This window comes from Ptychodera flava, unplaced genomic scaffold (genome assembly GCF_041260155.1).
Source record: "Ptychodera flava strain L36383 unplaced genomic scaffold, AS_Pfla_20210202 Scaffold_32__1_contigs__length_2955704_pilon, whole genome shotgun sequence".
Classification (NCBI taxonomy): domain Eukaryota; kingdom Metazoa; phylum Hemichordata; class Enteropneusta; family Ptychoderidae; genus Ptychodera; species Ptychodera flava.
In genome coordinates this window covers 108470-135221 of record NW_027248354.1, presented here as the reverse complement: position 1 = coordinate 135221, position 26752 = coordinate 108470, and positions in this window count along the sequence as shown.

Sequence of the window (26752 nt, the reverse complement as noted above, 5' to 3'; positions counted from 1 at the left end):
GTTGCTGACTGACAGTGAAAGAGCTCTTTAAATGCGAAATCAAACATCGCTAAACAAACACAATCAACGATTGCAGGAAATAGATCGTGATAAGTTAATTCCTAGGAAACCATAAAATCCATGTTATGAACATGAAGATATCGTTTGTCTTCACAATGCTGTAGAGTTCATAACACAAGACAGCATACTTTCACTGAGACATGCATCATTTACTCACACAGCAGAACAAATGAGGAATTGTGTGTTAACACAATTCTAGTTTGTAAGTCCACGGAGCTAGGCCGCCTGCAGAACAAACATGTCCCGAAGTCACTTTGCACATCTTGCTGACGTAGACATCTTAACACTTGTTATCTAGCTACCCATCTTTCTTGCACACAGCACTTGACCTCAGCCTTGCTTCATGCTCCTGGTCCAAGTTCATTCATTCTAGGCCATCAGGCTGCCTGCCAAGCTATTACAATAGGCCTTCGCCCTGCCGCTCGTCTCTCCGTTTCCGTTCACTACTGTATTCTATCTTACCACGTACCAACGTCGACAATGCCTCCTCGAAAACGCACAAGAAGTCTGCACCACGCGTAACACTGTACGTCCACCTAGTGACTCGTTCTTTATCATATTAGGGACGCAAAGCAAAGGGGCGTGTACCACACTTGACCGTCTCGCCGCCGAAAAACGTCAGACTACCCATCTTCACTAGCCAACGGAGCGTAGTAATGTCTGCTCCCAGTCTAACACGCCCTCTTTCAGTCGCCGTTACAATGCCATGGGACGGAACTGCAATATCAATAAATGAAGCATTCACTCATAACTGGAGCCGTAACGTTGGAAAATGTTCTCCACCCCGCATACTTCGATGGCCTACATCGCCGTCATAGTCCAACAGGCAAATCTACAACAGCAGCGCCCTCTCACTGACATCCTTGGACAAGCCCCTACTTCCGGCAACAACAGCCCAGCAGAGCCAATATGGCGGCGCACATGCAACGTACATTCCTACCATCCAAACAACGCTTCCAGGGAAAACACGGTTCTGCCTGCCGCAAACTTTACTGGTAACAACCTCCTTTATGGGCATGGCGTACCTTCCTAAAGCTGCCCAATGTCGAAAGGGTTTCCCCTGCCATTTGCTGGGATATTCTTGCAGGCAAGGACGTCACTCTGAGATCTCACTGGCTTACTTGCACCCGGCTACGACTAAATGATGGCGAACCGCATATTATCATCCGCAACGAAACTCTGTCACAAACCCCTCCAGGACAGAAGGGTAAATAGACCTCTCACTATTCCTGAATTTATTCAAGCTTTCTCCGTTTATAAAACTTTTATGTGAGTCATTCCCTAATTGTCGAGCAGAACTGCGTTCATACATTACGAACACTGTCGGCATGTTGAGACGCACTCAGCGGTTTCGCCCTCTCTACGAGGAATTGTGTGTTAACACAATTCTAGTTTGTAAGTCCACAGAGCTAGGCCGCCTGCAGAACAAACATGTCCCGAAGTCACTTTGCACATCTTGCTGACGTAGACATCTTAACACTTGTATCTAGCTACCCATCTTTCTTGCACACAGCACTTGACCTTAGCCTTGCTTCATGCTCCTGGTCCAAGTTCATTCATTGTAGGCCATCAGGCTGCCTGCCAAGCTATTACAATAGCCTTCACCCTGCCGCTCGTCTCTCCGTTCCCGTTTCACTACTGTATTCTATCTTACCACGTACCAACGTCGACAATGCCTCCTCGAAAACGCACAAGAAGTCTGCACCACGCGTAACACTGTACGTCCACCTAGTGACTCGTTCTTTATCATATTAGGACGCAAAGCAAAGGGGCGTGTACCACACTTGACCGTCTCGCCGCCGAAAAACGTCAGACTACCCATCTTCACTAGCCAACGGAGCGTAGTAATGCTCTGCTCCCAGTCTAACACGCCCTCTTTCAGTCGCCGTTACAATGCCATGGGACGGAACTGCAATATCAATAAATGAAGCATTCACTCAAACTGGAGCCGTACGTTGGAAAATGTTCTCCACCCCGCATACTTCGATGGCCTACATCGCCGTCATAGTCCAACACGGCAAATCTACAACAGCAGCGCCCTCTCACTGACATCCTTGGACAAGCCCTACTTCCGGCAACAACAGCCAAGCAGAGCCAATATGGCGGCGCACATGCAACATACATTCCTACCATCCAAACAACGCTTCCAGGGGAAAACACGGTTCTGCCTGCCGCAAACTTTACTGGTAACAACCTCCTTTATGGGCATGGCGTACCTTCCTAAAGCTGCCCAATGTCGAAAGGGTTTCCCCTGCCATTTGCTGGGATATTCTTGCAGGCAAGGACGTCACTCTGAGATCTCACTGGCTTACTTGCACCCGGCTACGACTAAAATGATGGCAAACCGCATATTATCATCCGCAACGAAACTCTGTCACAAACCCCTCCAGGACAGCAGGGTAAATAGACCTCTCACTATTCCTGAATTTATTCAAGCTTTCTCCGTTTATAAAACGTTTTATGTGAGTCATTCCCTAATTGTCGAGCAGAACTGCGTTCATACATTACGAACACTGTCGGCATGTTGAGACGCACTCAGCGGTTTCGCCCTCTCTACGAACGCTATCTCGTTTTCTGCCAAGGCAGCTGCACTCTTGATAAATCATGGCATCAGAGTGAATTTGTCGGTTTGCAATACGCTCATATATACATCATCACTCTCCGATCTCAAGGCCAACGTATGCAACATATGCAATGGCATAACCCACACTACTGAAGTCTGCCCTCATCATGAGAATAAAAAACCTAACAGCAACTTCTTAGATTTTAATCACCTTCATCGATCGTCCATAGAATTGGGCAACATGCGTCATCTACCAGGGCAAAGAAATGTACAACAGCGTTATTTCCCAGGCGGGCTGCCAAAGAGAAGACTGCAGTTTTTCCTATGTGTGTCTAACGAGCCACTCATCTGAACACTCATCAGTACAAGGAAAATGCAACCGAAATACCAAGCTAACAGAGCTTCACTGCATGATACCCCATCAACGCCCAGTTTTATCGATGCTCTGGCTCCATCAACACCACTTAATATTGGCACTCTTGTTGCCGGACTTTCAAACCACCCCAAAAGGATTTGTTAAAACACAATTGGAACTATTTTGTGATTATAAAATCTAAGCATTTTGTTGTAATGTAATCAAATATATCTCTAAACAATGTTACATTTTGTCTAGCTTTTCGCACTCTCAGGAAAGAAGAACCCATTAAATGTAACTGATTGTCAATTTTGTTTAGGTTTAAGTCAAAATACAAATTCCCTTTCCAAGGTTGATTTGTAGGCATTTGCTTTTTCTCACCGAATGATGCATGATAAAATTTTAAATTTTCGATGGTAAAATGCCCTTCTACGTCTACCCAAATCAGTTCTGCTGTAGTGTATGTGTTTTTGGTGATCTCTCTTTCAAATGATTTGGTAGATGTTAAGAAAATGACTTGCACATTTATTTATTTCATATACAAGGAAATGAGACCTGGTAAATTTGATAACACTACCCTTTTCTTGTGCGTGTGCTAATTAATGCTGGAAAATTTTTAAAAATCACTGAACTATTTCAGCCCTTCTATTAAAAATGAACTCTTTTTGGTAGATGCAAAGAAATGTAATCAATATCATCTGTCTGTTGAAACCTTAAAATATTAACGGCAAAAACCAACAGTTTTTGTCTGGAATTTTTAGGGACTGTGCAGAGATGTCTTTGCAGCTTTCAGGGACCACTCCGAGGAGACCCTAAATCTTTTAGAGACCACACTGACATGACCTTGAAACTTTCAGGGACCACCCAGATGAGTCCTTGAAACTTTCAGGGACCACCCAGATGTGACCCAGAATCTTTCAAGGACTATCCTGATGTGACATTGAAACTTTCAGGGACCACCCGGATAAGTCCTTAAAACTTTCAGGGACCACCCAGATGAGACCCTGAACCTTTCAAGGACTATCCTGATGTGACCTTCGCTCGTCAGCTTGTGCATTCACAACATTACTTAGTAAAGCTGACAGGCAGACGAATCACTGAAAAGATTTGGTCCAACTTCCTGCACATACAGCGTCAATATTCATGACGGTCGAAGTTAAGATTATGTAATGGCTTAACACAGCGTCCTCATCGCTCCCATATGTGACTGGTCGGCCGGCTCCAAAACACGTCTTTGCATATTTATCACGCGACGAAATCTACAGGGCATGTTCTTCCTGGCATAAATGTGATAAACTGGGCAGTGGCTGAACCTTTAGTCGACTTAGACGAGCAGTCCTTGACGATTTATGGTAATTTACTCGCTGGTTGAAGTATGCTGTCTCTAGCCGACGCGACGCTGGTCTGAACAGTAAACAATTAATTTTTCGCAAACAATCAGTTCATGATGGCACATTCCATTTTAACGTACAGGGGCATCTAGGCTTTAAGGTCCCGGGTAAGGTACATGTTGCTCTTTTATGCTGTAAAGTTTTCCCACAATTTAAAATACTGTGGTTATATGTTACAGTCTTCATGATTAATTTTGAGATTTAGTCAATGATACATTTCTCATTAAGCGAAACACTGAATCGTACCCCAACTAATATGATCCTTGCTAATTAACATAGTAAAGGTCATGGGTCACATTGTTGTGAGGCTCTGCATTGTTTCAAGTCGAGTGTGTAAACAGCGTAATGTTCGAATGAATTTTGACTGCTGCACTAATGCCTTCGTCGGGAAAGGTTGCCTATTTTGAATGTAGGACGTCCATTACCCCAATTATTTAATGACAGGACTACATGGAAAGCAATGGTGGTGTCTGTTACCGCAGTCCTCTCTGGAGTGACACTGACAGTGCTGTTCCCAATCTCGACAATGATGTCAGCAACTGTGATTGTAGTGTGAACCTGACTAAGACTATCAGTCCTTGAAACTTTCAGAGACCAACCTGAGGTGTCCCCGAATCTTTCTAGGACTATCCCAATGTGACCTTGAATCTTTCAAAAACCGCCATTGCAAGACGAATCCTTGTAACTCTCAGGGACCACCCTGATGTGTCCCTGGATCTTTTAGAGACCACTCTGATGTGACCTTGAAACTTCAGGGACCACCCGGACGAGCCCTTGAAACTTTCGGGGACCACCCGGATGAGTCCTTGAAACTTTCAGGGACCAACCTGAGGTGCCCCTGAATTTTGAAAGACTATCCTAATGTGACCTTGAAACTTTCAGGGACCACCCAGATGAGTCCTTGAAACTTTCGGGACCACCCTCATGTGTCCCTTAATCTTTTAAGGGACCACTTAGATATGACCCTTAAACATGTTTAAGGACTGGCCTAGAGAGGAACTTTGAAATAGTAAAGAACCAATCAGACATGATCCCGAAACCTTCAAATGCATCCAGGTCCTCTAAACAATACAGCAATCATCAAGTTTTGACCTTTTATCTTGACATTTTCAAAAATGTGTATCAATGAGATGAATTATCCTTAAAAAATGTCAAAAAGGATAAATTTACAATTTTTGAAAAGCAGATGGCTTTAAATACTACAATTTTTAATACTACTTAACATTTAATTCAATAATTACAGTTTTGATGTTTTCAATAGAAAAAATGATAATTACTAAATGCTTTGCCTCTCTTAGAGAGCACATTATGTGATTTTTGCTGTTCATCTTATAATTACAAAATGGTTCAAATTGTGTTTCAAATACCTGCTCACGTCATCGACCTTCTTAACCGCTCATCTGTAGTAGCCATCTTTGGCCCAACAGGATCCATATATTATGTCACAGCAATCGATTCCAAACTCCAAAGGCTCTCTTATTTAGACTTTATTTAATCTCGATAAACTGTTGAGCCAATGGCTCTTCTCACACAGTGTCGAGAAATCATTAAAATTTACAATATATACATTAAAAATTGCACACATCCATGAAGACATGAAAGGCAAAACATACAATAGGTACAAAAAACAAATGGACAAATGGACAATAAACAACATTACACTACTGAACATCTGTGTCACATAAGAAATGAAATTTACATTTGCCTTTAAAAGCCTGCAATGAGGAGCATGACTTTAAGTCAACCGGTAAACTGTTCCATATTTTTACACCACTGTATGTAAAACTTTTCTTAAAAAACTGTGTTCTATGTTTTGGAATGTATAAATCTTCTCTGGCAGCAGATCTAGTATTCCGACTGTGAATATTGTGTATCCTTTTAAAAACATTCAAATAATCTGGAGCTAAATTGTTTTGTACTTTATACATTAAAATTGATTCATGATATAAAATCCGTTTTCTGAATGGCATCCAATTCGGTGTATGGAATAAAACTTCGCTAGAAGTATTAAAAAGGATCACAGGCCTCTCTTACCGGGCGTCATTACACCACAATTGCCAACAACCGCTGCAGCCCATTAGGTATTGCAAAGAGGAAACACTCAGCAAAAATTGTCTAATCGTCGACTTGCTATCTCTATACGACAATAAAGAAGTACCCAGCATCAATTACCTCATCGACAAACAGATTGCGGCCATTCAATGTGCCGTGCAAGGAGCCGAACTGTCAAACCATCCTGACAAGAAATTTATCGAATACTGGATCACAGGCCTCTCTGAAGGATTTAACAGTGGCATACATCATTAACGTTCTTCATCACTCTGTGGATGTGACTTAGCTTGCAAGCAAACGGTTGACCAATTGCAGCCATTGGATACAACCCGATGAATTTCCTCTGCTGCCAAACTCCAGATGTTGCCGTTTCAGTTGAGTATAAAGATGATCTACAGTCATTTGTTCTCTGTCCCCTATCTACCGTCGTTTCACACCTTGGTGACATGTTTTTTTTACTATTACTGTGGACTTGTCATTCGAAACCGTCTATTTCCTCATGCTTACATGTCAACAGTCTACAGTGTTGCACTTGAAATATCTCGAGTTCAAAACCACCAGCATCTGTGTACTGGCTACCCATTTGTTGGTGTCTTAGTTTGCTGCTCATGTTATCTGGCGTTGATGCGCCTTTCTATACACTACTGTGATTCTTTCAGTCTGTTGACACGGCCACCTTGCAAACAGTGTTCTTCCGAGCATTTGTTTTTCGCACTTGTACACTTAGACGTAATCCGGTGTATTTGCACCCCCACAGGGCACGTACATTTAATAATTTTTTTGTTTTGTTTCTGTTTTGTTTCATTTACAGATGCGCCATTTCATGAAGCCCTACAACCCATTGCAGCTGAGCTTCAGTCTACACACAACAGGCACCATTGCTCCTTTTAGCTAGAACTACATATGCACCATTCAGCAAGCCCTACAACTCACTGCAGCTCATTTCACATATACCTTAGCATGACACGCTTTTGCCAAGCAGCTCCCTTGGCCGCCCTGGGCTCCTGGACATTTGATCTTACGCAACCGGAGTACGATCCTGGTTACAATTCTCTGCAGTGTACAGCACATGTACAGCGGCACCTAATTATCCGCCCTCTCTGAAGACCTGCTATTCTATTTCGTATACGTACTTTCTTTCACCTAAAGTACTCCACATCAAGGTTTATCTGGCTGTCATCCGTCATCACTGCAAAATGGCTGGTCTGCCAAATCCACTCACCACAACTAACAACCAGCCCCATCTTCATCTCCAATACACCTTACGGGGAATTCAACGGCTGCAAGAACCATCATCACGCTCTCAGCTACCATTCATTTGATCTTCTGCGACATCTGTGCCTGCTGCCTCTCTCGACCGTGTATTGATCATATTTAGACCTGCCAGAATCTGCGTTCCTTTTAGCCTCGTTCGGTATCCACCGCTGTAGCGAATTCACCTGCTCCGGACACTCGCCGCATATAACCTGTGTGTTCGCAATCTCCAAGTTCTAACCCACACTCACAGCCATCCGGATGCCCTTTCTTTGGACATTAAGGCATCCAAAGTGGATCAAACCCATCATCATTTCAAGCTATGTCTTTTTGCCACCAAGTCTACGCTATGATCAGTCACAAAAATCCACCGTTTCCTCAAAGAACTGCAAAGCCATGTGACTTCACCTCTCTGCCTCCCTTCCTCACTTTCGTGACTCATGTTTCAGCCTTAATCGGATGCAAGGCGTTTGATTCGCATTGGGGCTACTACCACTGCAGCACATGTCCACCTTCGTGACCAGCCAAGTCAGACTCTGGGCAGGTGGTCCAGTGACTGTGTGCCTTACTTATATTCGGACACCAAAAGCCTGCTTCGTCACGCATCTTAAGCTTTGACTACGTCATAGCTATTTGTTAGCCACTTGATAGCCACTTTTTTTTGCTCTTGTACCTCACACGCACCTTTCTGACCTGTTGGGACCGCGCAGGACCACCTGGGACCAACATAACTTGCATTGCCACCTGCCACCCACATACCATTCCGAAGCATTCCATACTGAGGCTACACAGGGGCACCTGTCCCCCAGATCATTACTCTCCCAAGCCATGCCTAAAGCCATTCGGGCCCTGAGTCCCCATTGCACAAGCACCAGCCGCCATTGCACCTCTCCTGCTGTTGCCACTCAGGGGCACCTGTTAGCCCAGCCCCCTGAGCTGTGCTGCAGCCACTCAGGCCATGAATCCATAACTCCCGAGCTGTGCTGCAGCCCTTGGTCGTCAACCCCCATTACACAAACACCAAACATCATGCACCCTCATGCTGGGGCCGCACAGGGGCACCTGTCACCGCAGTTCCCCTCCCCCAAGCTGTGCTGAAGCCCCTCGGGCCAAGAGCTAGCCCATAACTCCCCCCGAGCCCTGCTGCAGCCCCATGGGCATCACCCCCATTGCACAAACACCAAACATCATTGCACCCTCATGCTGGGGCTGCACAGGGGCACCTGTCACCCCAGCCCCCCAAGCTGTGCTGCAACCCCTTAGGCCATGAGCCCATAACTCCCCCCCCAAGCCATTCTGCCACCCCTTCGGCCGTGAATCCCATCCTCTCATCTCGAACCAAGCGAGTCAACTTGGTTTTTGAGCGTCACCAATCCATACTCCATACAAACATACATACATACATACATACATACATACATACATACATACATACATACATACATACATACATACATACATACATACATACATACATACATACATACATACATACATACATACATACATACATACATACATACATACATACATACATACATACATACATACATACATACATACATACATACATACAGACAGACACTTTCATGGGGGTCTCTCCATCCAGTCTGTCCGAATGTCCTCTGCTTAAGCCGTCCATTGCATGTACCCCCACTCAAGAAGGTGGTCTCCACCAGCCCGGCAGAGTCACTTTCACTTTTGGCTTTCCGAAGGTCTGCAAACACAACTTTCACTCCAAACCGTTGCCCCGGAAGCAGACTAGCGGAGACCCTCACCCAATCTTTGAGTTATTTTGTGCTTAGTTGTGACATAGTTTTTGCTTAGTTTTTACTTTACTAGTTTTGATTGACATTGTACTTTCCGTAGTCAGGTTATCACATCTTTTTATTTGTCCACGGTTACATACTAAATTTCCTTGAACGCCATATTCTGTGTAGCGGTGTGTGCTTACAAATGTTTCTTTGGACGAAGCCCCAGTTGAAACATAAATCCTGGCCAGGAGGGGGGCCAGTCGATTAGGAATTTTGCAACAAGGTATTGATGTGTGTCAGGCTCCAAGGTGCTTTTGATGTCCGCGACTTTGACAATTAATGCTCTTCCGCACTGTTTGCATGCTTTTGTACCTATGTAGTGACTTGTGGTACCCTTGTAGTGACTTGCTGGATTAAGTAAAGGAAATCCGTGACAAGTTGAGGCCTGCAAGTGTTTAATATATGATTTTGAAAACGGATTTTTTTTTATTTTGCAGTAAACTAAATTTTGTCGGGTATTGAATATACACCACACCTATTTTGCACTTTTAACATCAATTTATCATTTTTAAATAAGCATAACGGTGCTGCTGCATAGCAGAAAGCGGTCAATCGATCTACTCGATAGTTACTTATTAGACCAACGTAAAATGAGAGTAGGAAATGCAGGCTATTTCCTATTTTCAATTTGTTGCAGGCATGCGTAATGGCATTTGGCGCCGCCAATCCAGACAGCAAAGATAGTAACAAAAGTAAATCAAAAATTTCCCCGCAGAATGAACAGAATTGGACGTCAAGATGCGGTGACCATTGTTTCAATGGCACGAGAGAAAGTAGCTCAAAAGTGTCATCTCCTATTCTAACTAGAACGACTAGAGCAACGTGATGTTTGCCCCAATAGCCAACCAAAACGGAATTTAGTATAGGCATGTCATGCACAAAAATTAATGATCCCGTGTTAAAAAATGGACAAAAACTCGGAAACTCTTAATAACGAAGTTAAGTTTGCTGAGATTGTCAACATTCATTAGCGCATTTTTGTCGCTGCAGCGTGGCATGGCTTAGTCCTAGGTTCATTATTTAGGCTCAAGCTTTAAGCATTAACCGTCATGCCTGCGGCATTCCCAACTTGCGCATTCAGCTCTACGCTTGCAGTACTGGGACCTACCACCATAACCCTGATCCCATATGTGCTAAAGATTATAGCAAAAGACAAAAAGGAATGTCGACTGTCTAAGTTTTGTTTTCCCCGTCCCGACAAGGCCCTGGCAACAGCTGTGGGCTTTGACAAATTGTACCAAGATGAAAACGAGGCGTTCATATGGTTTTAAAAGATTAATTGAATCATACATGGAGGACTATTTTTGCATGCCAGAGTACGGCGCGCTGATTGTTTCAAAATTATGTCAAATATATGTGAGGATCCAGAATAAAATCGTTTGGGGTTAAAAAAAAACGAAAGAGTTGGTCATCATTTTGGGTGTCAACATTCTTCGGTCATGATAAATTAAACCATCGACTCTATATTGAAATAATGAGTTAGCTGTGGGATCACCATCCCTTCCATTTTTTACTTGACCCAAAATAATGTAAGTAATGGTATTGTAGTTTTAGTGGTTGTGATAACTTTTGTATGCAATAAGGTTAATATTTCTCTTAAATAAAATGGAAATTTCGTATAATATAGCTCCGATTTTATATTTTTAAGTAAATCGTTTCAATTGCCATTCTATTCATTTTATTTCCTTAGGAACCACAATAAAACGAAGATGGAAACAGGAGAGTTGGACAGTGTAAAGGATTAGAAAAAACTACTTGGATAGATGCGGAAAAGTGTATTATTTTATTTTTTGTGATATGTAGGACTCATTAAAAGTGAAGAAAAGAATAATATCATTCTTAACCAAAAAGAGACAAACATACTTCTCAGGAAAAAGGAAGATTAATATTACTGTATCTTTCATATCCATTAATTAGGACTTCGCTCAACGCGTTTGAATAGTAGTACTCTGCAAGTTTAGAATTTATATTAGCCTCTCATGTCCGTTTTCACAAAGGCAAAATAAAAACATAAGATTGCTAAAATAATTACAGGTGCTCTTTCAAGTTTTTACTTCTCGGCTGAAGAATGTTATCATTCTTTGTTTCTTATGATCTGTACATCCATACTATTATTACGCATTAGTCATATTCGCAGTCGGGCAAAAAGGGAATTTGCCAAATAGGGTAAACAAGCATTTCCTATTAACAGTACCTTGTTCATCAAAATGAGGCTATGCCTTCAAGTATGACCAAGATCTTAGCTGTTGCTTAGCGACAAGCCAAAACCGTTGTGAGTGCTTATGTGAAATGACAAACAAGGTTAAAAGAAATCTCCTGCTGATATAAAAATAAGATTAATGAAATTGTTTTTGTACCTACGGATTATCCTTACTCGGAACAAAATTGAGATAATTTATTTTTTGTGTGATTGTTTGTTTGTTTGTTTGTTTGTCGTTTGTTTGTCTGTTTGTTTCAAACGAGTAAAGTCACCTTCTTTGAGCCAAAACTACTATATGCTATTAGTAGTATATAGACTGAGGTTTCTTGTGCAGTTTACTATTGTTGGCCTGAATTCTAAGAAATAAAACCCTGAACACTATTTGGTTGTAAAGGGAAGGTTCTGAACCCCCTCTACTCCCCAATCCCTTGCGATGCGTCCTGTACTTTCCCGTTAAACAGCCGACGTATTAAGTTATGGTAGGCGTCAGAAAAGTACAGTTAGTGCCCACATTTGCGCCAGCGAATTTCAATCTGTGATATTCATCTGTACTCCAAGTCTTCGCTAATAATCGGCACTTGCAATCTGCTCCCTATTCTGTGCTCTCTAGCTTTCCAAAATGCTTGTGCGACCATAGCAGCACAAGAATTCTCAACAAAGGTAATGATTTCAGTATGTCTGTCATTTGATTTGCTAATGTAACATCAGATTGCGACATTGTGCTAAATGTAGGCACATTTTTGACCACATTTTTGTTCGGACGTAATTAGTAGGATCGATTCTGTGCCAGCCAGCTGACCTGTAAGTCATGTAGCACCATGAATGTAAAACATCTATGGTAAGGCTCCCCCGTAATGTTTATTAATCTTGTCCATCTCGACGTTTTCAATCTAACTCTATCTTCGATACTAGATGATACGAAAGACTTTTCAAATTGTAGGTAAATATCAGGATATATGTGAGATTTAACAACCAAACAGATCTGGCTCAGCCCAACGTCAACCATCAAACATTTTGCCCATTTAATATTTAACGCATTAACTTCTTTGATCTTCATTGAATTTTTACTACCGTAATTTAACCAAAAAATTTTATTTAACCTTCGTATTCGATCAACCTTTCTTGCTCTTTATTTATCAAATCAAAGATATAATGTCGTGCAACCTTTTCCCCTCTGAACTTCAATTGAAACTTGTACCCTTTCAATAAAAGGTACAGAGTGCCACCCAAAGCCTAGAAATAAGTTTCACCTAGAATTGGATCTCACATCTCCTTGAAATGTATATCATTCTGTTTTTGTGACTGTGATCTGCTTCAGTACTGAATATTCATTAAAATAACATTCCTCTTCCGTATCTTCTATATCTCAGAACGCATCTTCGATGTCCAATCTCTATGAAAAATCTAGCTGTCATATTGCAGCGGTACTTGTGGCGTAACAGACGCGCTCGGGTCATTGGGGTCATCGCCACAGTCCCGCTGCGAGCCAACGCACAGGCTTCATTGGCAGTTTACAACGACACCGACTGGTGTAAGATTTAGGTCACAACTAATAAAATAGATAAAGCTTGCAATAAATGAAATTATACCTACTGTATCACTGACTATCTACGACCCATTAGAAAAATTTGAACATGATCGCGCCCGTCTGGTCAGAAAAAAGATTACAACAGGCTGATTTGGAAAGAGAAAATAAGGCTAAAAATATTCATGCTGCAGCTGAATTACGAGATACAGATGCAGAAATCCTGGAAGAAGCAGCGGGACAAGCCAACTCTGCGTCAGACGAAGCAGCGCAAGCAGTTCAATTCTCAGATTATTATCAGCCCAGTCCTGAGCAAAAGAAATATGAAATGATTTCTATTGCTGGAGGATTGGTCGTGGGATAGTTTATGCTGTGTTAGCTACAATAATTCAATACAAAAGCTAGTTGGCCACTTATTAAAATTAACTATGTTTCCATCCTGATTTGTTATCCAAATACGCATTGAACTCATATAGTCTGAACCCTTTCTCAATGGCATGGAAATTGCGCCCCTGTTTTAAAATCATAGGTGACCTTTTCTCTTATTTCTTTTGTATCCTGGACGGTAAGTATTTGTAAACAGTCCGATACTTTCCCCTGTATGTATTCGCCAGAGCCAAATGAAACATAATTTCCAGTAACATCAACGACATCTGAATGAAGTATTATTTAGTGACTGTTAAGAAATCCGCTCGACCTGGACTCATAGTACTTTTTATCTCGGGGTTGTCATCTCCTCTATCTGAAAAGCCGACGAGGTTAGTGAAGTTGCCTGTTGCATTAAAAATACTTTACATCTTTAGCTAAAGTTAGAAGAACGCGGTTTGTCGGCAGATGTTTTTCAAAATTAATTTTTGCTTCAACCCGATTGCTTTGTTGAGTGTATCGATATTGTAGTTACCTGGACGTATTGATTTAGTCTTCTTTGGTTGGTCACCTTCTTGGTATTTTAGTACATTATTCGTCGATGTTATGTTATGCCATGAATTATATAGTCCACACTCTAGCAGTCTTATTTTAGTAAACTGTGTTATGTCAATGCTAGGGTTAAAATTAACAGTATCCGGTTCGCCTGTTTTGGTTACAATCCAAATGATCATACTTACTATATGTATATACATTACAAAGTATAAGGTTCTGCAGGAATAATATTTTTCTGTTCAAGGAGATCTTTGGTCGCAACCGCGGCAGCAGTCGCTCCACCTAATTTTACCCACCGAGTCAAATTTGGTCGACTTGGATCGCCAATATCTATTTTCAGAAATTTGCTGGAGATCATTAGATATCCCATCGTAAGTCCAGCGATTACAATACCATCGTACATTGTGTTTACAACTGTTTTAGTATCCATGATTGCTGATAAGTATATAAAATAGAAAAAATAAAATAATTACGAATTCGTTCCAAAGGTCCTTATGGAGTTGGAGAACAGCATTGTATAATTTTCAGGTTTAACATTAGTCATAATAAAAAAAATTGTGTATTAGTCCATCTCATACAATGTAGAGGGGCCGGGACTTGGTTTCGTTCCGGAGGGGGAAAACTTACTTTCCGCCACCGTTCCGAAGGTGGACTCCGCAGGGGGTTCTGTAGGCGTCGCTTTCTGAGGCGGCTCATCTTTCCGATCTGGACTCGGTCGCTTAACGGGACAAATTATGTGAGCACGCCCCCAATATAGTCCTAATGCAGTCAATGAAACTCCTATAATTCCTAAAACAAGATAACATTTATTATACCAGCTATCACACTGTTGTGGTGGGCAAGTAAGCTGTCACAGTCTACCTCAGTCATTGCTATCGATTGATGCTTCTTCTCCTTGTTTTGCCTGTTCCATTCTGCTAGTCGCTTCCCTGCAGCCATTCTCCCTGGATGTTTCGTCGGTAATGTAATTTCTCTATATTGCGCTGTGGCTCCGTTCCGGGTAGGGTTCCGAATGGTAGTCATCGGAGGTGACGGAGTCCCTGGTGGAGGCGTTTCCATTGCTGAGTCGTTTCCATTTGCTGAGTCGGTGTTGGAACCGTTTGGGGTGCTTGCGAAGTTGAATCCATTTATTTCGGGTATTATATTTAACCCGATTTTTTTAAAATCTACATGTTTACCCGTAATTAAACCGGTGGAAACTAGAGCAAGTATGGGCCCCAATGTGTAGGCTATCCGTCCTGATAATCGTTTTATTTCACTGTTTAGAATAAAATCCTTTTTAAGATCAGTGGCATAGTTTGTTCGATCATCGATTGGAACTACCTGACTGATTGCACGGGCTCCTAGATCTATGAAACTTTGAGTGATGGTATAACTTATAAGAGAACTGTATTTCGCTTCATACGTTTTGAAGGCTTTAATTACAGTCTTTATTGTCTCTATTATGGCTCAAGCGTCCAACACTGCGGTTGGTAGTGACCCTTCGGAACCGTTCCGATAGGGCGCTGTCGTATTTGCTGCTGCCGATGACTTTATTAAATTCTCCATTGTTTGCAGTATGTTATCTATTCTTAGTAAAAAATAAAAAATCCTTCGGAAAATATGATCAAATCTATATAATATATTATCTACTCTTAGTAAAAAAATAAATACACGTTTAAACCTGAATCCAAAATATAGTATTAACATAGTCTGGAATGTCAGTACCCCTAACAGAACTGTACCGATAGGGATTCCGATTCCGAAGTATGGAAAATTCTCCTCCATTAAAATCTATCTGTATATAGAAACACGAATCATGAGTACAGACTTATTCCCAGTTGCTTTTCAATTGAATAAGACGAGCGTACCGACAGTACAGCATGCTGATATTCCTTCCAAACCAAACGGGGGAGTAAAACCTATTCTCATTGACTTAGAAATATATGTAACGCCGACAGATAAATTTACTTTTCATCCGCGGGATGTGTTCAAAGATAACGTAATCACTCATCGATCAGCAAAAGAAAGTAATGTCTGGTTGGGCAGCCCGCACATGAAATACGGGGACAAGCAATTAAATTTCGCCATATGGTGTAGCACTACTGGTTGTGGTATATCATTCGCCCATCTCTTCGATAAGAAATATCCACCACAAATACGATCATTCTGCCGTTTTCATGTATATTTTACAATATGTCGTATTCTTCATGAAATGGGTGTTGCACTTCCAGACAATACGATCTTCAAAGCCTGCGACAATCCATACAATAACGTCCAATGTGAACTTCTATGTACAGAATTGGAAATATAAGCCCAACGAAGTCCGACTTTCGATATCACAAAGGCCAAAACTCAGGTCTTGGTTATGGTTATATATATTACACTAATCGTGGCCCCGTTCGACAGCCAAAAGCAATATACAATGGTCATGACTTTTTCCTCTCCGCCGACGGAGGCGTTTATTACACACATACAATTTTTGGAAAGAAAAAGCATGTACTGCCCGACAAAGACAGACCACACTTTTATTTCTTCCGAAATGATGGATCGGAGGGGCAATATAATAGTTTCATCCCTCTGAAGGGAGACTCGGGACTAACAAAGGCCGGTCTCGCCCGCCTCAATGAAAGCCTTGAAGCCTACGTATATTGCATACTCGGTGCACAAGCAAATATTCGCAGTACCATAGTGGGTGATACTGGCAGCGCAGAGCAAGTCCGAAAAGAATTCGGCGTTCTCCTCGAAGATGAAATTCGTAATACTGACAAAGTAATCAGTTATAGGCGATATCAAGACACAATAATGAATACTGGTGTCAAACTTGATATGGCCGTTTCGCCCAATTTACTTCTCTTGCCGTCTGAGATGGTTATTCTTTCGGGCCCGGCAATCACAGGTTATAATAATGAATTGCAATACGCAATGGAATCTATGGTCTTCGGGGTAAATGGAGATATAAACACAGAAATTAAGAAAGTGCTAAACATGAGATGGAAGAAGAAGAGGATGCTGTGAAATGGCAGGATGTGCCCCCTTCAGAACCCTACGGTTACGGCTCCGGAGGGCCACCTAATATGACAGATGCTGTTGACACAAGTTGGATTCCAAAGGCAGCAGCCATGTCACTCGCCGGCGGCGCGGATCCTATTCACGAATACGGCAAAATTGGTTTGTTATCTTTAGCCATATTCATTACTATTGTAAGTGGAATATTCTGACTCGAGCCAGACAATATGAAATAGCTACCTTAAAAGAATTAGAAAATATTCACAAGCAGTTCATTTATGTACAGTATATAGATCCGATGTATGCAACCCCGCCATTCAACATGATTGTAACTGGACCGACAAATTCTGGCAAAAAAGAATATGTAATGGATCTCCTAACTGGTCCGTACTTAAGGAAATTTGAATATATAGTTTTCATTTGTCCTACATTCATGAACAATAAAACGTATAATAAAAGATTCATTTTCACCGATGACAACGTGTTGCTGTGGATGATGCACTAGCGTTTGTACATAAGGAATGGGCCGGCATGAACACTTTAATAATCCTCGACGACTGCGCCTCGTCCAAAGATATGAAGAAGCGCGGTGACATTTTAGTCAAACTTGGTTTCAGCGCAAGACACGACGGATTATCTGTCTTGGTTCTGACTTAACAATATAATAGTATTAGTAAACCATTTAGGGAAAATATACAGATGTTAGTACTTTTTTACACACCGAGCAAGACAGACAACAAAACTATTATTAAAGAATATGGAATGGAGGTGTCAGAACGGGAGGTGGGTTCCCTAATCAGACAATTGAAAAATACACCATTCAGTAAACTAGTATTTCATTTACGGCATCCGTACGACATACAATTTTTCGTATAATATAGCTAATCATGGCTTCGCCCGAAGGTTTCACCGATAGGAATCCCGAAGGTTCTACCAAAGGTACTCTTAGAGAATTATATTACAACCCGAAAACTGGTTTTGGAGGTGTACAAAAATTATATGACGCAGCACGCGCCAGCGGACTAAAAGTTACTAAGAAAGAGGTGCAGGAGTGGTTAAAAACTCAGCTAACTTATAATCTACATAAACCGGTACCTCGTACTCGTGGCGGCCGGCGCGTTTTCGTAACATCGATAGACGCTCAGTGGGAAGCGGATCTCGTGGAGTTTTCTTCACCATTCGCAAAAGAGAATAAAAACATTCGATACATGCTAACAGTAATCGATGTGCTCAGCAAATATGCATGGGCCAGGCCTATACAGTCAAAAACGGCTGATGATACTCTGAAGGCACTACAAGACATAATTAAGAAATCCGGGAGGCAACCCGACAAACTTCAGACAGATGAGGGGCGGGAATTTACTAACCGAAAAATGCAGAAATGGTTGGAGGAGTCAGGCATTCACTGGTTTCACACCTACAGTGAGTATGGGGCGAAGTTGAATGTCGGATGATTTGTGATTATATGGAATTCTATTGCGAGACTGACGTTCTACTTCTTGCGAATATATTGGAAAATTTTCGTGACACATGTTTAGAAGCATATAAGTTAGACCCAGCCCACTATATGTCGGCGCCTGGCTTGACATGGGATGCTATGTACTTTACACGGGTAATAAGTTTAACCTCATTCAAGATGCTGAGCAGATGAATTTCATTCAGAGGGGAACTCGAGGGGTATCAGTCAGTGTAATATTCATTATTTACAGACAAGTCATCCGGCTTACAGGGATTACGATCAGGAGAAACTGTTACCCGAAATAAAATATCTCGATGCTAATAATCTTTATGGCTGGGCAATGAGTCAGGCAATGCCAGTGGGCGGACTTCATTGGATGACGATGGAAGAATTGTTAGAATGGGAAGGCGGAGCTGGCTTGTTTTGGGGACCCGGCGCTAGATTTCCGCCAAGTTTTCTAGAAGTAGACTTAGAATATCCGGCTGAATTACATGAAGAACATTCAGATCTACCACTTGCGCCGCATCACTACGAATTTCCGAGGCAGGGAGCTACCGCCGGAGGGAGTCGACTGATTACAAGTCTTATGGACAGAGAGAGATACGTCGTACATTATAAGTTACTTGAATTCTATCAGATGGGAATGAAAAAATTCATCGGGCGCTTGCCTTTCGAAGAGGCACCGTGTCTCGCGGAATATATTGACTTTAACACTAAAATGAGGGCAAAGGGAAAGACAGATTTTGAAAAGAATTTCTATAAGCTGATGAATAATGCAATGTTCGGCAAGACAATAGAAGATGTTCGAAAGTACAGAGACTTTAAATTTGTTTCGGGCAGTACGGATAGTGGTCGTAAAAAGTCAGAAGTATAATCCAAAGATGAAACATATAACTCTCATAACTTCCGAAGAGGATGGTGATTCCTGCGACAGTGTCCTACTGGAACTGAAAAGGGATCAATATGAATATAAAAAGCCAGTTTTCATTGGCGCGGCAGTACTTGAACTTTCTAAACTGCTTATGTATGAGACGCATTACAATTACTTTCGAAAGCAGTTCCCTGGAATACGATTAGCCCACATAGATACTGACAGTTTTGTTTACAGTGTGCCTCTTCCTTCTGCAGATACAACTTTCAATGATATAGTCCGAGAAGATGTGAAAAAGAATGGTAAGGAAACGATATATGATACTAGTGGGATAAAAGACGGGACGGGAGTTCAAAAGATTAATAAAAAGGTGATAGGTGAATTTAAAGATGAGTTGAATGGAGAACCTATTCTTGATTTTGTCGGCATACGCTAGAAAGTGTATGCTTTTCGAACTCAAACTTCCGAGACAAAAAAAAATAAAGGTATAAAAGATGTTTGTGTTAGAAAACATTTGAACTTTGAAGACTATAAGGATCTGTTTGAAACTGGGAAGGAGCCCGAGCAGGCACATTTTGTGCAGTTTGTACGGAAAATCTTTGTTATCAAGTGGGATGACCAGGCATCGGGTTTGAAGTCATTGTAACTTGTGTGTCGACGCATTTGATGATCGTGACATTGAAGCCGCCAAACGGTTACTATATGACATATGTGGAGATTGTAGTTCGCATCGATTTAAACGTCGACAGGGTCTGAATAAATCCCAGTGGAACGTACAAGACATATTGACTCTCTTACATGAGATTGAGCCAGAAAATATTCCATGTTTTGTTGCAAGGGACCTGTCAAAATTACCTCCCGTTAACTTTGATCATATTGATGTGTCTTCACTGATGTCAAGATGAATCAAGTGAAGCTAGACATTGACGGTCTCAAACAGGGCATTGACAGTATGTCAAGACTTTATTTGACTACATCTAACGATATACGCGAACTTAAAGCTAAAATGTGTGGTTTAAGTCCAGAAAAGTGTACGACGGCAGAATCAGGCGAACCAAAGTCTGATCTCTCTGTGGATGATTCCGACATTTCTATTCAGAGTAAATTGCCCATTGTTGATGCTCCTGACGGCGATCAACCACCTGGTGATAGCATGTCTTCGGTTGTATGCGAATGTGGTGTTAATGAGCACGAAAGCCCTGCATTGCAACAACAATTGAAATTGCCAACTGAAAGCAGCCAGGATCAGATGGCCTCTGCTAAGGAATTGCCTGAAGGTGGTGATAATGATGGATTCACAACTGTGTCATACTCGCGTCGAAGGCGCAGACACCAAAGTTATGCAGATGTTGTTGTCAGCGGTCAGACTATCAACTCGGAGTCGTCGTGCAAAATTGCCAGTGCATCTTTTTTATCAACAAGGAGAAACTTAATCGAGCCAGCACCACCAACGACCCAGGTAACAATCCGTCGCAAGTATATGCTTGAAAGAGAGAACACGGTGGTCTTATACCAGCTACACCACAAAAGAAACGAGTATTCATGAGTAGACTGAGACCGACACTAATGCTGAAAATCTCATCAGATAAATTAAAGATACCATGCATGTCGATGTTACTGATTGTGCCGTGAGAGACTTCCGACAAAATACAACTCATACGCTTCTTTTTGCGTCTCTGTTGATTCAGCTACTTTTGTGTCATTGATGTCTCCCGATGTTTGGCCAGAAGGCGTGTTAATAAATAAGTTTTACCAACCTCGCAAATCCTAAATGGACGGTCTTCGTATTGTTTCATATAACTGTCGGTCAGTCAAGAACTCACTAAAAGCTGTTAGAGATCTGTGTGAATCTCATGATATTTGTTTGTTACAAGAGCATTGGTTAACCAGCGATAATATCTCTTGTTTATCTACCATTTACAAAGATTTTGATTTTTACGGTGAGTCCCCTATCGATACTAGTGAAAAACTATTGATTGGTCGACCATATGGGAGTGTTGCCATTCTATGGCGTAAGTCCATTGGTCACGCTGTCAAAGTAAGATCTTTTCACGACAATAGAATCATTGGAATTGAAATCGATTATAGTAAGAGTAAACTGTTAATTCTTTGTGTATATCTACCAACTTGTAGTAGAGAAAACTACGATGAATTTACTGATTGCTTAGCAAAAATCCACTCCATTGTTCACACACGAGTGATTGCTACTGTAGTATGGTTATTGGTGATTTTAATTCAGATCACAATTCCTTATTTGGTTCGTCATTACATAATTTCTGTAATGACTATAATTACTGTATTTCCGACAAGCTCTTTTTGCCTGATAATTCCTTTACATATGTTAGTGATATGCATGGCTCCACGTCATGGTTAGATCATTGTATATCTACCTATAGCAGTCACCAATGTATAAAGTCTATGGAAATCTTGTATGACATGATGTTATCAGATCATTTTCCACTTAGTATTACATGCAATGTTGCTATCTTGCCATCGTGTGACTCTAGTAGCTCAGATATTCCCCATTGCAACCCAGGGATGAATTTAAACTTGTGTAAGGTCAGCATCAAACAACGTGACTTGTACACTGCTGTCTCAGACAGACTTCTTGCGGACATTAATATTCCTACTGATTCACTATGCTGTAAAGATGTTCACTGTAAAGACAAGAATCATGCTGACAGTATTTCTGATTTTTATGACAATATCATTAATAGTTTACATTTTAGCTGGCACTCGAATTAGCTCAAGTACAGAAAATAGTAAAGGATGTGCAGTTGTTGGTTGGAATGACCATCTAAAAAGATTCATGAAATTGCCCGTGACGCATTTAAATTATGGCGTGAGTCTGAAAAACCCAAGCATGGTCCACTGTATGATTTTAAACGTTGTACTCACGCTCGCTTTAAGTATGCGTTGCGGGCGTGTCGAGCTAATGAAGAGCAAATGAAAGCAGATGCTATGGCCAAAAATCTTTTGGTGGAAATCGCAAAAAAATTTGGCACTCCATTAATAGTAAAAAGTGTTCGTCAAGGCCAAACAGTGTGGGTGGCTGTTCTGGCGAAGCTAATATTGCTGATATGTGGCGTAACCATTACTATGGCGTTTACAACTCAGTGAATACCACACATGACCAGAAGTTTGTGTTAGATGTTGTTGAAAAGTGTACTCTCGAAAATGATTTCATTTTTTACCCAGTGACATTAGTGATGCCATAGGGAAACTACAGGCTGGTAAATCTGTTGGCCCTGACTATCTCTCAGCTGAGCATTTTATGTATGCTAGCAGTAAAGTTTCCATTTTACTCAGTATGTGTTTTACGGCGATGTTTGTGCATAATGTTTGCCCTAGTCGCCTATCCGATACTGTTTTAGTTCCCATCATAAAGGACAAAAACAACAATATCAATGACAAAAGTAACTATCGTCCTATTGCAGTTTCGACAGTTGCTTCTAAGCTTATGGAATTAATTTACTTAGAATATTGAATGTTCTCTTGAAACGTCACATTACCAGTTTGGTTTCAAATCTGGTCACTCGACCGATATGTGTGTCTTTGTACTTAAAGAAGTAATCAATTACTATAGAAAGGCATGGTAGTAATGTCATTGTCACTTTCATGGACGCCTCCAAGGCATTTGACAGTGTCAACCACTGCGTTCTCTTCAAAAAGTTGATTGATCGCAAAGTACCAGTGTATTTTGTCAGATTTCTCCTGAGATGGTATCGAACTCAACAGACTTTTATTCGCTGGGGTGCATGTACCTCCAGTGGTTTTACTGTCTCCAATGGTGTAAAGCAGGTGGGATCTTGTCACCAAAGCTTTTTAATATCTATACTGATCATTTGAGCTTTATGCTGTCTAATTCCAAAACAGGTTGTAACATTGGAGGACTTTTCGTCAATCATTTAATGTATGCTGATGATATTTGTCTGATTAGTCCTTCTGTCAAGGGAACTCAGAAGTTAGTCAATATTTGTAGTGACTATGGTGATACTCATGATATTTTGTTTAATAACAAAAAGACAAAATGTATGTGTGTGAGATGCAATTCATCTATGATTCGTCACATTCCTTCTGTGTATCTCAATGGAGTTAAATTAGTATTTGTCACAAAGAAGACACATTTGGGTTTTGTTCTCAACGATCACTTTCGTGATGATGACGATATCGAGCGACAGATGAGATGCTTTTATATATCAGCTAATATGCTTATGAGAAAATTTTCTCGATGTACCTTTGAAGTCAAGAGTGTTCTTTTGAAAACATATTGTTATCAATTGTATGGCGGTCCAATTTGGATGAAATATTCTGTTAATATTATGAGGAAATTGAAAGTTGCTTACAATAATGCTGCTCGTCTTATATTGGGTTCTGATAAACGTAGTAGTGCAAGCTCTATGTTTATATCTAACAGAATCAATAACTTTGATGCCTTGCTAAGAAGGCAAATTTATGGTCTAAAGCAAAGACTTCTGAGAAGCAGTAATGGTATAGTACGATGTGTGTATGACTCATTATATTTAAACTCCGAAATGATAAAGTTATGGAACAAGCTTCTTTTTGTGTAACTTAACCAAGCTGTGTATATTTATCACCGGATTTTCTGTTGTTGTTATATGGACAATGAGTCCGAAATAAAGTCTATAATAATTAATATAAGTATTATATAGAAATAATAACGCGAATAATAATAGGTTCAATTTCCGTGAAAATGTCACCATAAGGGTATTTTGGGTCGAAAAGACCAAATATGATATCGATTTCACTGCCCCATGTTTCCATGGTTACCATTTTAGGGGTTGAAAATTTCAGTTTTTCTAATATCCCATGAAAAGTTACTTTGATTGATATGAAAAATATCTGGTGGGGGAGTTTCGGGTCAGAGAACACAAACACCAGACTTATTTTAATGTTTTGAGTTGCCATGGTAACTATTTTGGGATTAAAAATGTTACTTTTTCCCTAATTCCCATTAAAGAACTATTGATTGATGTAAAAAAATGATCATAAGGGTTTTTCTGGTCAGCACACCAAAAAAAAAATCACACTCATTTTAATGTGAGATGTTTCCATGGCAACCATTTAGGAGTAAAATTATCAGTTTTTTTAAAGATTCCACCTAAAATCCAGTAATCAACAGAATGTGTCATATCATAGGGATATTTTGGGTTAGAAAGACCATAATCCAGTGTAAAAATCCTGTAATCAACAGAAATATTATACCAAAGGGTTATTTTGGGTTAGAAAAACAAAATATGATATCCAATTTTACTGCCCTGCGTTTCCATAGTAATCTATTTGTGTTTAAAAATTTCAATTTTTTTCCACATTTCATTAAAAGTAATCAGACACACTATGCAAATGCTCTCCTAAGTGTATTTATCACAGCATGAAGTCTATGCCATTTTTGTTTTATATTGCCATGGTAACCATTTTGGTAACCACAGTTTTTTTATTTAAAACCATAGACCTTTCAGAGCGACTATGTTAAATCATAATGCATAAAACATAATACACTTAGGAGAGCATTAACTTTTTTTTTTTATTTATTTTATTGATTTATAAGTAACAACTTTTAACATTTGTTTTATAATAATTATAATAATCGTAATTTCTTTGCCTTTGAGTAGAAGGAATAATAAAGACAATGTATATAGGGGCCATTTTGGTCAAAATTGTTGTTCGTTAATTTTAGTGTGTTAGAATTAATTTTATATGGACCAGAAATAATTTTTCTAGCATTTTTACTTTTTTTTCATGCAGTCATCCCATATAAGTGTTATAGAGTATAGTACTAACCTTTATGCATTTATCGAATTTGGTGCCTTAAAATTAATCTTATGTCCTGAAATTAATTCTACTAGTATCTCAAATTAATTTTATGAACCCAATTCCCCTTATCACCCAATGTACCATTATTTATCACAAGCAGTAACAGTAGCACACAGTTTTTTTTTTTTGTTTTTATTTAAAATATAATTCACTGGTACTTATTTATTTTATGGATTTATAATTAACGACGTATTAATGTTCATTTTATAATAATTTATTTTGATTTCTTTGCCTCATTCCAGGAAGAATAATGAAGAAAAATTATTTCTGATTGTTTAACTAAAGTAAAATTATGGCCATGTAGTGGTGCATTATTTTTTGTGTGACCTGGCGTGACCCCATAAACTCTATAATTTGCTAGATCTCCCCTTCCCATGGTAGCAATGGCTAAATTTGAACATGGTCCCTGTATACCTTTCAACATTTTTTTAACCCAGCAGGCCAAGACAAGGGGGAAATATTACAAGTTAAATGTTTCATGTTTGATACTGCCCAGGGCTCGAAATTAACTGTTTTCCCTGGTAGTCCACTTGGGCTACCATTTTCTGAAGTTGGTATCCCGCGCCCGCCCAGTGACAGTGGCTGGTAGCCCATGCAAATTATAGATTAGGGGTATCTTTTCCCGTTAACCAGACAAGAAAAGGCTATTTGACAATATTCTGCCTATAAAGTGAATTTTCTGGTCTTTTGATGTGTATACTTGCACACCTTTAATACCCAAGGAAACAGGTATAATTGACGACAGTAGGACTCAAAAGTTCTGTAACCTATGAACAACTCGTTTCACTCTCAGAGTTGAATACATATTTTAAAGTCGCCATTAAAACACGACAACAATATGGCCTTTTTGGCACAAAGACATTCTGTAGCAGGGCTAAAAATGGACCATGGCCCTTCTGTTGGGAGGAGGCATAATTTCCATGTCATTGTGATTGATACATTATTATCAAAATGCAACGATAATGCTTTTTATTGGCCATCGTTTCCTGTGCCTGTCATTTAAGTACGTCAGTTCAGATATTGAAACTTTGTTGCAAAGTTCCGCCGGCGGCCGGTCGTCTCCAGAACAAAGTCATACTATGGCAAATTTCTATGCCCAGCTGGGTTTGACTGCATTTATCTAGCTCGTCCAAAGTGACGGACGCATCTTTATACCTTTCAGCTTGGTGAACAATGCATTTATTGTTTGCCAAAGGCCTGTTGATTCGCTTATTTTAGCACAAGTGCTACATGCATATAGGAAAAAGTTGTTGAATACTCACTGTTTCGGTGAATCCACCATGATGAGAGTTCTAAAATCAAAAAATGTTGCCGAGCTCGAATACAAATGTCTTCTCATTAAATTATGTCATTGTTATACAAGAGTTAGCCCAAAGTCTGCCACCCTGATTTTTTCAAAGTTTGGAGAAGGCCGGCATTTCCATCTGAATGAATGAACGACGTGAAACGCAAAATTCCATCGCA